Below are 12,501 nucleotides of genomic sequence, written 5' to 3' on the forward strand. Positions count from 1 at the left end.
GTAAGCTTATTAAATATCAGTGATACTATCAAGAGCAGTGTGCGGTTTCCTTTTTCCTTCATCTTGTTCAACTGTTACCATGCACCTGCAAATAAGATTGCTCAGATGTGCGAGTGCCTTTTGAATTTTCTACCCTTATCCCAAAATGTGCACTTTGCACACTCCACTGTGCTGAGTGCTTATTGCTTTTTGAGGCCTGTTTTAAAAAATAAATGTAATCACGGTTTCGATGATTTGGGATGAATGCTGTAACACAGAATAAAACAATGAATTAAAGTCCCATGATGCTAGTGACTGCCCATTACTGCTGATCACTTATTAACCATCACTTATTCATGTTACTTTACTTTAATAAAATATTTCAGTTGTGTTTATTACATTTGTTTTATTTGATTACTTTATTATTTAATTCCAAGTCATCGTCTCATCTCTATAGAGCTCCTCCCTATGCTTTCTAACAAAATGACTATTTCAGTAGTTTTTCAAAGTAAGTAAGGCATACTGCAACAGCTGCTCTCTATATCCCCTCAAGACAACGCATTCTTTTGCCTCTTCTGTAGCAGGTGTAAAAAAAACACACAAAAAACACACGTACTGGACAAGTAGATGCTCAATGGATTATAGTCATTATAGCTAATTACCACGTTTTGATGCGCTAAACTATGTAGAATATTGGCCTGTTGGAAACTATATCTCTAGAGAAACTACAACTCCCTACCACATCGCACAGTTCAGTCTGGATCTGATATATCTCTAGAGAAACTACAACTCCCTACCACATCGCACAGTTCAGTCTGGATCTGATATATCTCTAGAGAAACTGTGGAATATGCATATTGAGCTCACAAAAATAAAACATGGAATTCAAATAACCTACAGTAAAATACCTGCCAGCAAGCAAGGGTACCTACAGTACTATGCCAGGGTACCTACAGTACTATACCAGGGTACCTACAGTACTATACCTGCCAGCAAGCCAGGGTACCTACAGTACTATACCAGCCAGCCAGGGTACCTACAGTACTATGCCAGCCAGCCAGGGTACCTACAGTACTATACCAGCCAGGATATCTACAGTACTATACCAGCCAGCCAGGGTACCTACAGTACTATACCAGCCAGGATATCTACAGTACTATACCAGCCAGCCAGGGTACCTACAGTACTATACCAGCCAGCCAGGGTACCTACAGTACTATACCAGCCAGCAAGCCAGGGTACCTACAGTACTATGCCAGGGTACCTACAGTACTATACCTGCCAGCAAGCCAGGGTACCTACAGTACTATACCAGGGTACCTACAGTACTATACCAGCCAGCCAGGGTACCTACAGTACTATACCAGCCAGCCAGTACTATACCAGCCAGCCAGGGTACCGACAGTACTATGCCAGGTTACCTACAGTACTATACCAGGGTACCTACAGTACTATACCAGCCAGCCAGGGTACCGACAGTACTATGCCAGCCAGCCAGGGTACCTACAGTACTATGCCTGCCAGCCAGGGTACCTACAGTACTATACCAGCCAGCCAGGGTACCTACAGTACTATGCCAGGGTACCTACAGTACTATACCAGCCAGCCAGTACTATACCAGCCAGCCAGCCAGCCAGGGTACCTACAGTACTATGCCAGCCAGCCAGGTTACCTACAGTACTATACCAGGGTACCTACAGTACTATACCAGCCAGCCAGTACTATACCAGCCAGCCAGCCAGCCAGGGTACCTACAGTACTATACCAGCCAGCCAGTACTATACCAGCCAGCCAGCCAGGGTACCTACAGTACTATGCCTGCCAACAAGCCAGGGTACCTACAGTACTATACCAGCCAGCCAGCCAGGGTACCTACAGTACTATGCCAGCCAGCCAGGGTACCTACAGTACTATACCAGCCAGCCAGGGTACCTACAGTACTATACCAGCCAGCCAGGGTACCTACAGTACTATACCAGCCAGCCAGGGTACCTACAGTACTATACCAGCCAGCCAGGGTACCTACAGTACTATACCAGCCAGCAAGCCAGGGTACCTACAGTACTATGCCAGCCAGCCAGGGTACCTACAGTACTATACCAGCTAGCCAGCCAGGTTACCTACAGTACTATACCTGCCAGCCAGGGTACCTACAGTACTATGCCAGGTTACCTACAGTACTATGCCAGCCAGCCAGTACTATACCAGCCAGCCAGGTTACCTACAGTACTATGCCTGCCAGGGTACCTACAGTACTATGTCAGCCAGCCAGGGTACCTACAGTACTATGCCAACCAGCCAGTACTATACCAGCCAGCCAGGTTACCTACAGTACTATGCCAGCCAGCCAGGTTACCTACAGTACTATACCAGGGTACCTACAGTACTATACCAGCCAGCCAGTACTATACCAGCCAGCCAGCCAGGGTACCTACAGTACTATACCAGCCAGCCAGTACTATACCAGCCAGCCAGCCAGCCAGGGTACCTACAGTACTATGCCTGCCAGCAAGCCAGGGTACCTACAGTACTATACCAGCCAGCCAGCCAGGGTACCTACAGTACTATGCCAGCCAGCCAGGGTACCTACAGTACTATGCCAGCCAGCCAGGGTACCTACAGTACTATACCAGCCAGCCAGGGTACCTACAGTACTATACCAGCCAGCAAGCCAGGGTACCTACAGTACTATGCCAGCCAGCCAGGGTACCTACAGTACTATACCAGCTAGCCAGCCAGGTTACCTACAGTACTATACCTGCCAGCCAGGGTACCTACAGTACTATGTCAGGTTACCTACAGTACTATGCCAGCCAGCCAGTACTATACCAGCCAGCCAGGTTACCTACAGTACTATGCCTGCCAGGGTACCTACAGTACTATGTCAGCCAGCCAGGGTACCTACAATGCTATGCCTGCCAGCCAGGGTACCTACAGTACTATACCAGCCAGCCAGGGTACCTACAGTACTATGCCAACCAGCCAGTACTATACCAGCCAGCCAGGTTACCTACAGTACTATACCAGCCAGCCAGGGTACCTACAGTACTATGCCAGCCAGCCAGGTTACCTACAGTACTATACCAGCCAGCCAGGGTACCTACAGTACTATACCAGCCAGCCAGGGTACCTACAGTACTATGCCAGGGTACCTACAATGCTATGCCTGCCAGCCAGGGTAATACTAGAGCCTAGTGTATTTCCTTCAATAACAAAATGATTTCCCCCAAAAAAGTAGCCTACTACTAGGGCATAGCTTCAAATGACATGTTAACCCGGACATGTCAAATCAGTTTGGTTTGCCCTGGGTGACCTTGACACCGTGAATCGACTGACAAGATTCAGGGCACTGTGCCATGAAGGGGAGTGGCCTGACTACCATCCACATCGCTCTGGCCAAACACCACGCCCACTACTGTTTCTTCTAATGTGTGGAGCGATCGATAGAGCAGCAGAGTTACATTCAGGATGAGTCCTCAGGCTAGTTCAGGAGCCTACTGTATGTGACTTTTATTCAGGATGAGTCCTCAGGCTAGTTCAGGAGCCTACTGTATGTGACTTTTATTCAGGATGAGTCCTCAGTAGGGTTGCATATTTTGGGGAATATTCAGAGGTGGAAACTTTCAGTGGGAATTAATGGGAATATATGGGAATTCACAGAAATATATGCTAATTAATATGAATATCATTTATATTTAGATGTGTTTTTTTGCATTGGATATATTTACCATATCATATGGAAACAGAAACATAAACCTTTTACCTTATCATAAGTAGACATAATTGCAAATGATTAAATCCTTCTAAAATAAAAATCATTTAGTTACAAATTGAACTTTAATTAAATGAGTTGACTCTTCACATGGGAGGATTTCACTGAACAACAAAATAAAGGGAACATTAAATGATCCATCGCATCTCCCAAAAATGTTTTCAACATGCATCTGTAAAATGATAGTCTAGAAACTAAATCTTTGGTTGTCTTCCTCTCAGGCTTCCATGTCTTCTCCCTGGACCTCCTCAATGTCCACCTCTTGAACATCAGACTCTGAGGCCTCAGCTTCACTGTCACTTTCCAACCTTGTTGAGGATGGCTCGTTGTCGGACTCAAAAAGCCTCAAATTTGCCCGGATGCCCACCAATTTTTCAACCCTTGTATTGGTCAGCCTGTTGCGTGCTTTGGTGTGTGTGTGTGTTCCCAAACAAGGACCAATTGTGCTCTGAGGCGGCTGATGTTGGTGGGATTTGGAGGATGATGGAGGCAACATGGGAAAGGGCCTCAGATACACAAAGTCCCATCGCATCAGCCACCTGGTGGAAATGTTGGCACGATTGCCATATTGCATCTCCATCCCAAAGCCCTTGCTTGGAAGTGTACTTCACCAGACTACCAATAACCTTGCCCTCATCCAGGCCAAGGTGGCAAGACATGGTAGTGATGACACCATAGGCCTTGTTGATCTCTGCACCATGCTCTTGCCAGCATACTTGGGGTCCAACATATATGCTGCGGCGTGTATGGACTTCAGGCAGAAGTCTTCACGCTTTTTGATGTATTTCAGAACTGCAGTTTCCTCTGCTTGGAGCAACAGTGAAGTGGGCAGGGCAGTATGGATTTCTTCTCTTACATCTGCAAGCAGAGTCTGAACATCAGACAGGATGGCATTGTCTCCCTCAATCCGTGCAATGGCTACTGCAATAGGTTTCAGGCTGCTTACCCCTCTCTCCCAAAATACATCATCCAGGAGGATCCTCTTGATGGGGCTGTCCATATAGGCAGATTGTGATATGGCCTTTTCTTGGAGAGACTCCTTCCCCTCCAGGAGACTGTCAAACATGACACCACCACCCCAATGGGTGTTGCTGGGCAGCTTCAATGTGGTGCTCCTATTCTTCTCACTTTGCTTGGTGAGGTAGATTGCTGCTATAACTTGATGACCCTTCACATACCTAACCATTTCCTTGTAGAGTGTATCCATTGTTTTCAGTGCTATGATGTCCTTGAGGAGCAGATTCAATTCATGAGCAGCACAGCCAGTGGGTGTGATGTGAGGGTAGGACTCCTCCACTTTAAACCAAGATGTTTGCAGCATTGTCTGTCACCAGTGCAAATACCTTCTGTGGTCCAAGGTCATTGATGGCTGCCTTCAGCTCATCTGAAATGTAGAGACCGGTGTGTCTGTTGTTCCTTGTGTCTGTGCTCTTGTAGAATACTGGTTGAGGGGTGGAGCTGATGTAGTTCATTATTTCTTGGCCACAAACATTCAACCACCCATCAGAGATGATTGTAATAGTCTGCTTTCTCTATGATTTGCTTGACCTTCACTTGAACTATGTTGAACTCTGCATCCAGCAAATGAGTAGATAAAGCATGTCTGGTTGGAGGGGTGTATGCTGGGAGAAGAACATTCAGAAATCTCTTCCAATACACATTGCCTGTGAGCATCAGAGGTGAACCAGTTTGTATACACAGCTCGAGCAAGACATTCATCAGCATTTCTCTGACTACGTTCCTCCATTGAGTAAAAACAAACTTCTGATTCCAGGAGGACCATGAGCTGTTGCTATCGATAAGGTGTCTGATTCATCATTTTCACCTCAAATAGAAGTAGAGGGACTTTGGTCAGAGGTTGCTTGTTGTGAGCGCTGAGGGAACTTTATGCACTTGGCCAGATGATTCTCCATCTTTGTCGCATTCTTCACATATGATTTGCCACAGTATTTGCAAATGTACTCAGCTTTTCCTTCTACATTAGCTGCAGTGAAATAGTTACACCGTTAGATTAAACACTCCTTTGTAAGATAAATGTTTTAACATGAAACATGTATGGAAACAGGTGAATTAACAATCCTCAGTTAGCAGGCTCAAGCAAGCTAAAACCCACATGATAGCAAAAACTAACTAGCCTAAATTGTTAACAAGTTAGAAGTTATTTAAACACACTTTGCTGTAGGCTACTATTTACTAGTTAACAAAAATCATGTATGTCATATAAAATATATTCACCCCACCCAGTATTGTAATCAAAACTTACCAGAAAGCATGTAGTCCTTGGCTCAGACAGTGTAGTAGTGTGAGCTCATTAGTGTGCAATATCTTGAGAATCAGCTGTACATGTGATGGAAGAATGCTCTGTGCATGCAGAGGGTTGCAATTCCATTGAATTGGGGATAGTTTAACCAAAATATGCCACAAGACCTAGAATTGCCTTTTGTGTATCCCACAAAAAAGGTTCACAGTTATAAGCTACCATTTTTTTGATGAATTTAAGCAAAATGGCTTAACTTCCCATTGAAAAATTCCAGAAATTTACTGGAAAGTTTGCGACCCTTTGCAACCCTAGTCCTCAGGGTAGTTCAGGAGCCTACTGTATGACTTTTATTTGATGTATCTGGTCTCTCCTCATCACTACATTAGCTATATTGATTTTATCGGGAGGTATCTTATTCCATCCCGTTACTTAGATTTGTGTGTATTAGGACGTTATTGTGGAATTGTTAGATACTACTTGTTAGATACTGCTGCACTGTCAACTAGAAGCACAAGCATTTCGCTACACTCGCAATAACATCTGCTAACCATGTGTATGTGACCAATAACATCTGCTAACCAGGTGTATGTGACCAATAACAAAGACTTTCAATACTGCATATCGTCCTCCAGTGACCAACCAACCCATTCTCATTAAAGGGATCGGGATCATGTCACTATGAGGTGTGTGTGTACAGTATTCACTCCAGAAATGAGGTCAGGGGTCAGGCAGCAGAATCATGGGCAGGGGTTTGTAACCAGGCTACAGACAGTCAGCCAATTGTTGCTTTAAAGTCAACTCCTGAAAGGAGTGCCACTACAACCTTTTAAAGTGAAAGGAAATTCACAAGAACTCCAACATCAATTTAGAGTTGAGACACAAGCTGCATGCGGACCACAATCCTTTGGGAATATTTTTCTGCTTCAACAGTTTTATAATGTCTATTTATAGCTTGGCCCTGAGCCAAGTGCCGTTAGATGGTTACTTTAATACACTGGGCTGTTGCTACAGGAGGATCCTGCAGTCAGTCAGAGGGTTACTTTAACACACTGAGCTGTTGCTACAGGAGGATCCTGCAGTCAGTCAGAGGGTTACTTTAACACACTGAGCTGTTGCTACAGGAGGATCCTGCAGTCAGTCAGAGGGTTACTTTAATACACTGAGCTGTTGCTACAGGAGGATCCTGCAGTCAGTCAGAGGGTTACTTTAACACACTGAGCTGTTGCTACAGGAGGATCCTGCAGTCAGTCAGAGGGTTACTTTAACACACTGAGCTGTTGCTACAGGAGGATCCTGCAGTCAGTCAGAGGGTTACTTTAACACACTGGGCTGTTGCTACAGGAGGATGCTGCAGTCAGTCAGAGGGTTACTTTAACACACTGGGCTGTTGCTACAGGAGGATGCTGCAGTCAGTCAGAGGGTTACTTTAATACACTGGGCTGTTGCTACAGGAGGATCCTGCAGTCAGTCAGAGGGTTACTTTAACACACTGGGCTGTTGCTACAGGAGGATCCTGCAGTCAGTCAGAGGGTTACTTTAATACACTGGGCTGTTGCTACAGGAGGATCCTGCAGTCAGTCAGAGGGTTACTTTAACACACTGAGCTGTTGCTACAGGAGGATCCTGCAGTCAGTCAGAGGGTTACTTTAACACACTGAGCTGTTGCTACAGGAGGATCCTGCAGTCAGTCAGAGGGTTACTTTAACACACTGGGCTGTTGCTACAGGAGGATGCTGCAGTCAGTCAGAGGGTTACTTTAATACACTGGGCTGTTGCTACAGGAGGATCCTGCAGTCAGTCAGAGGGTTACTTTAACACACTGGGCTGTTGCTACAGGAGGATCCTGCAGTCAGTCAGAGGGTTACTTTAATACACTGGGCTGTTGCTACAGGAGGATGCTGCAGTCAGTCAGAGGGTTACTTTAACACACTGAGCTGTTGCTACAGGAGGATGCTGCAGTCAGTCAGAGGGTTACTTTAACACACTGAGCTGTTGCTACAGGAGGATCCTGCAGTCAGTCAGAGGGTTACTTTAACACACTGAGCTGTTGCTACAGGAGGATCCTGCAGTCAGTCAGAGGGTTACTTTAATACACTGAGCTGTTGCTACAGGAGGATCCTGCAGTCAGTCAGAGGGTTACTTTAACACACTGGGCTGTTGCTACAGGAGGATCCTGCAGTCAGTCAGAGGGTTACTTTAACACACTGGGCTGTTGCTACAGGAGGATCCTGCAGTCAGTCAGAGGGTTACTTTAACACACTGAGCTGTTGCTACAGGAGGATCCTGCAGTCAGTCAGAGGGTTACTTTAACACACTGAGCTGTTGCTACAGGAGGATCCTGCAGTCAGTCAGAGGGTTACTTTAACACACTGAGCTGTTGCTACAGGAGGATCCTGCAGTCAGTCAGAGGGTTACTTTAACACACTGAGCTGTTGCTACAGGAGGATCCTGCAGTCAGTCAGAGGGTTACTTTAACACACTGGGCTGTTGCTACAGGAGGATCCTGCAGTCAGTCAGAGGGTTACTTTAACACACTGAGCTGTTGCTACAGGAGGATGCTGCAGTCAGTCAGAGGGTTACTTTAACACACTGGGCTGTTGCTACAGGAGGATACTTGGACAGAATGACAGTGTTGAATTAAGTCTTAAATTCCACACTGACAGCCCATATGTAGGCTAACTATACTGAACAAATATCAACGCAGCATGAAATAAAAGATCCTATAAATTTTCCATACCGACAAAAAAACGTATTTCTTTCAAATTTTGTGCAGAAATTTGTATATATCCCTCTCAGTGAGCATTTCTCCTTTGCCAAGATAATCCATCCACCTGACAGGTGTGGCATATCAAGAAGCTGATTAAATGGCATGATCATTACATAAGTGCACCATGTGCTGGGGACAATAAAAGACCACTCTAAAATGTGCAGTTCTGTTACACAACACAATGCCATGTCTCAAGTTGAGGGAGTGTGCAATTGGCATGCTGACTGCAGGAATGTCCACCAGAGCTGTTGCCAGAGAATTGAATGTTAATTTCTCTACCACAAGCCTTCTGCAGTGTTGTTTTAGAGAATTTATCAGTACAATCAACTGGCCTCACAACCGCAGACCATGTGTAACACGCCAGTCCAGGACCACATCTGGCTTCTTCACCTGCGGGATTGTCTGAGACCAGCCACCCGGACAGCTGATGAAACTGAAGAGTATTTCTGTCTTCAATAAAGCCTTTTGTGGGGGTAAACTTATTCTGATTGGCTGGGCCAGGCTCCCCAGAGGGTGGGCCTATGCCTTCACAGTCCCATCCATGGCTGCTCCCCTGCCCAGTCATGTGAAATCCATAGATTAGGACCTAATGAATTCATTTCAATTGACTGATTGCCTTATATGAACTGTAACAAGTTAAAATTGTTGAAACTGTTGTGTTTTTAATTTTGTTCAGTATAGTTTGGTCTTGAGAAGAGACTGTCACAGTATATACAGTAGGCTAGCCCTGTAGTAATAACACAGCTGACACGAGGCCTGTAGTAATAACACAGCTGACACGAGGCCTGTAGTAATAACACAGCTGACACGAGGCCTGTAGTAATAACACAGCGGACACGAGGCCTGTAGTAATAACACAGCGGACACGAGGCCTGTAGTAATAACACAGCTGACACGAGGCCTGTAGTAATAACACAGCGGACACGAGGCCTGTAGTAATAACACAGCTGATACGAGCCCTGTAGTAATAACACAGCTGACACGAGCCCTGTAGTAATAACACAGCGGACACGAGGCCTGTAGTAATAACACAGCTGACACGAGCCCTGTAGTAATAACACAGCTGACACGAGGCCTGTAGTAATAACACAGCTGACACGAGGCCTGTAGTAATAACACAGCGGACACGAGGCCTGTAGTAATAACACAGCGGACACGAGGCCTGTAGTAATAACACAGCGGACACGAGGCCTGTAGTAATAACACAGCGGACACGAGGCCTGTAGTAATAACACAGCTGACACGAGGCCTGTAGTAATAACACAGCTGACACGAGGCCTGTAGTAATAACACAGCTGACACGAGGCCTGTAGTAATAACACAGCGGACACGAGGCCTGTAGTAATAACACAGCTGACACGAGGCCTGTAGTAATAACACAGCTGACACGAGGCCTGTAGTAATAACACAGCGGACACGAGGCCTGTAGTAATAACACAGCGGACACGAGGCCTGTAGTAATAACACAGCGGACACGAGACCTGTAGTAATACACAGCGGACACGAGGCCTGTAGTAATAACACAGCTGACACGAGGCCTGTAGTAATAACACAGCTGACACGAGGCCTGTAGTAATAACACAGCTGACACGAGGCCTGTAGTAATAACACAGCTGACACGAGGCCTGTAGTAATAACACAGCTGTCACGAGGCCTGTAGTAATAACACAGCTGACACGAGGCCTGTAGTAATAACACAGCTGACACGAGGCCTGTAGTAATAACACAGCGGACACGAGGCCTGTACTAATAACACGGCATATCTGAAATGCTCAACTTCAGAAAAGACACACTGCATAACTGACAGGTGTGGGAAAGTATGTCTGAACCCTTAACATAAGCAGTAAGGACAACTTCTCTGGCTAAACAAAGGATTGAGAAAGTCAATTTAAAGGAAAATGACAAATGCTCTTAATCCTATGTCATGGTGTAGCCTAAATCCTGTGATCTACGTGGACATTCATAGCATTTCTTAGTGTACAGTAGGACTACGTAGATTAAATTATTCATTCTCAAAACCTAACACGGGAAAATACGCCTAATGTGAGCATGCAGGCTAATATGCAGGCTAATATGCAAGCTAATATACAGTCATGTAGGTGGCAAGATTAGAAAGTGTACATTTTTATAACAAAAAATACATGTTTTTGTCACATTCACCAGATGGATGCAGTGAAATGTGTTGAGGGTTCAGTGCCTTGCTCAAGCGTTCGTCAACCGATTTTCTTCTTATTTTACCTTGTCTGCTGGATGGTCTAACACGCTATTGGTGTGTTCTCAGCCTTTGCTTGAGTTGGGTTGACACAAGGAAACTCTGCAAACGATGGAACATGAACCATGTATCGCAGATAACAACAAAGTATAGGCTGTCGCACAATAAGTTCAGAATAAACATTTTATGAATATTGTGGTAAACATAGTGCTACTAAATCACTCAGCCTTCAGATGATTCCAAAAGTAAAAGAACACACCTTGGGAATCATGACTCGTAACAACGTTTGATTTGTTGAATCAATTCAACAGGAGGCTTATGTAAGTCGTCTCTAAGCACTGCTCTGCTGGCCCAGAAAGAGTTGGGCAAAAAAGAGAGGGAGAGGCCCTCGGTCTGTCAGCAGTCCACATGCAGCTCCACACTCACTGACAATGAGAGCCATGCATCCTGCAGGCTTAGCATGCACAGTCCCACACATCCAGCCACCCGCTACCTCCTGGCTGGCTGAGAGTGAGAACACACATCCAGCCACCCCCTACCTCCTGGCTGGCTGAGAGTGAGAACACACATCCAGCCACCCCCTACCTCCTGGCTGGCTGAGAGTGAGAACACACATCCAGCCACCCCCTACCTCCTGGCTGGCTGAGAGTGAGAACACACATCCAGCCACCCCCTACCTCCTGGCTGGCTGAGAGTGAGAACACACATCCAGCCACCCCCTACCTCCTGGCTGGCTGAGAGTGAGAACACACATCCAGCCACACCCTACCTCCTGGCTGGCTGAGAGTGAGAACACACATCCAGCCACACCCTACCTCCTGGCTGGCTGAGAGTGAGAACACACATCCAGCCACCCCCTACCTCCTGGCTGGCTGAGAGTGAGAACACACATCCAGCCACCCCCTACCTCCTGGCTGGCTGAGAGTGAGAACACACATCCAGCCACCCCCTACCTCCTGGCTGGCTGAGAGTGAGAACACACATCCAGCCACACCCTACCTCCTGGCTGGCTGAGAGTGAGAACACACATCCAGCCACCCCCTACCTCCTGGCTGGCTGAGAGTGAGAACACACATCCAGCCACCCCCTACCTCCTGGCTGGCTGAGAGTGAGAACACACATCCAGCCACCCCCTACCTCCTGGCTGGCTGAGAGTGAGAACACACATCCAGCCACCCCCTACCTCCTGGCTGGCTGAGAGTGAGAACACACATCCAGCCACCCCCTACCTCCTGGCTGGCTGAGAGTGAGAACACACATCCAGCCACCCCCTACCTCCTGGCTGGCTGAGAGTGAGAACACACATCCAGCCACCCCCTACCTCCTGGCTGGCTGAGAGTGAGAACACACATCCAGCCACCCCCTACCTCCTGGCTGGCTGAGAGTGAGAACACACATCCAGCCACCCCCTACCTCCTGGCTGGCTGAGAGTGAGAACACACATCCAGCCACCCCCTACCTCCTGGCTGGCTGAGAGTGAGAACACACATCCAGCCACCCCCTACCTCCTG

General features: G+C 46.7%; 1 protein-coding gene across 2 annotated transcripts in view; it reads left to right on the forward strand.

The window, feature by feature from the left end:
* Positions 1–12,501, forward strand: part of LOC106596795 (E3 ubiquitin-protein ligase MYLIP-A) — a 36,672-nt gene that overhangs the window by 1,244 nt on the left and 22,927 nt on the right. The window lies entirely within an intron of this gene.

The sequence above is a fragment of the Salmo salar genome, chromosome ssa02 (assembly GCF_905237065.1).
Source record: "Salmo salar chromosome ssa02, Ssal_v3.1, whole genome shotgun sequence".
In the NCBI taxonomy this organism is placed as follows: Eukaryota; Metazoa; Chordata; class Actinopteri; order Salmoniformes; family Salmonidae; genus Salmo; species Salmo salar.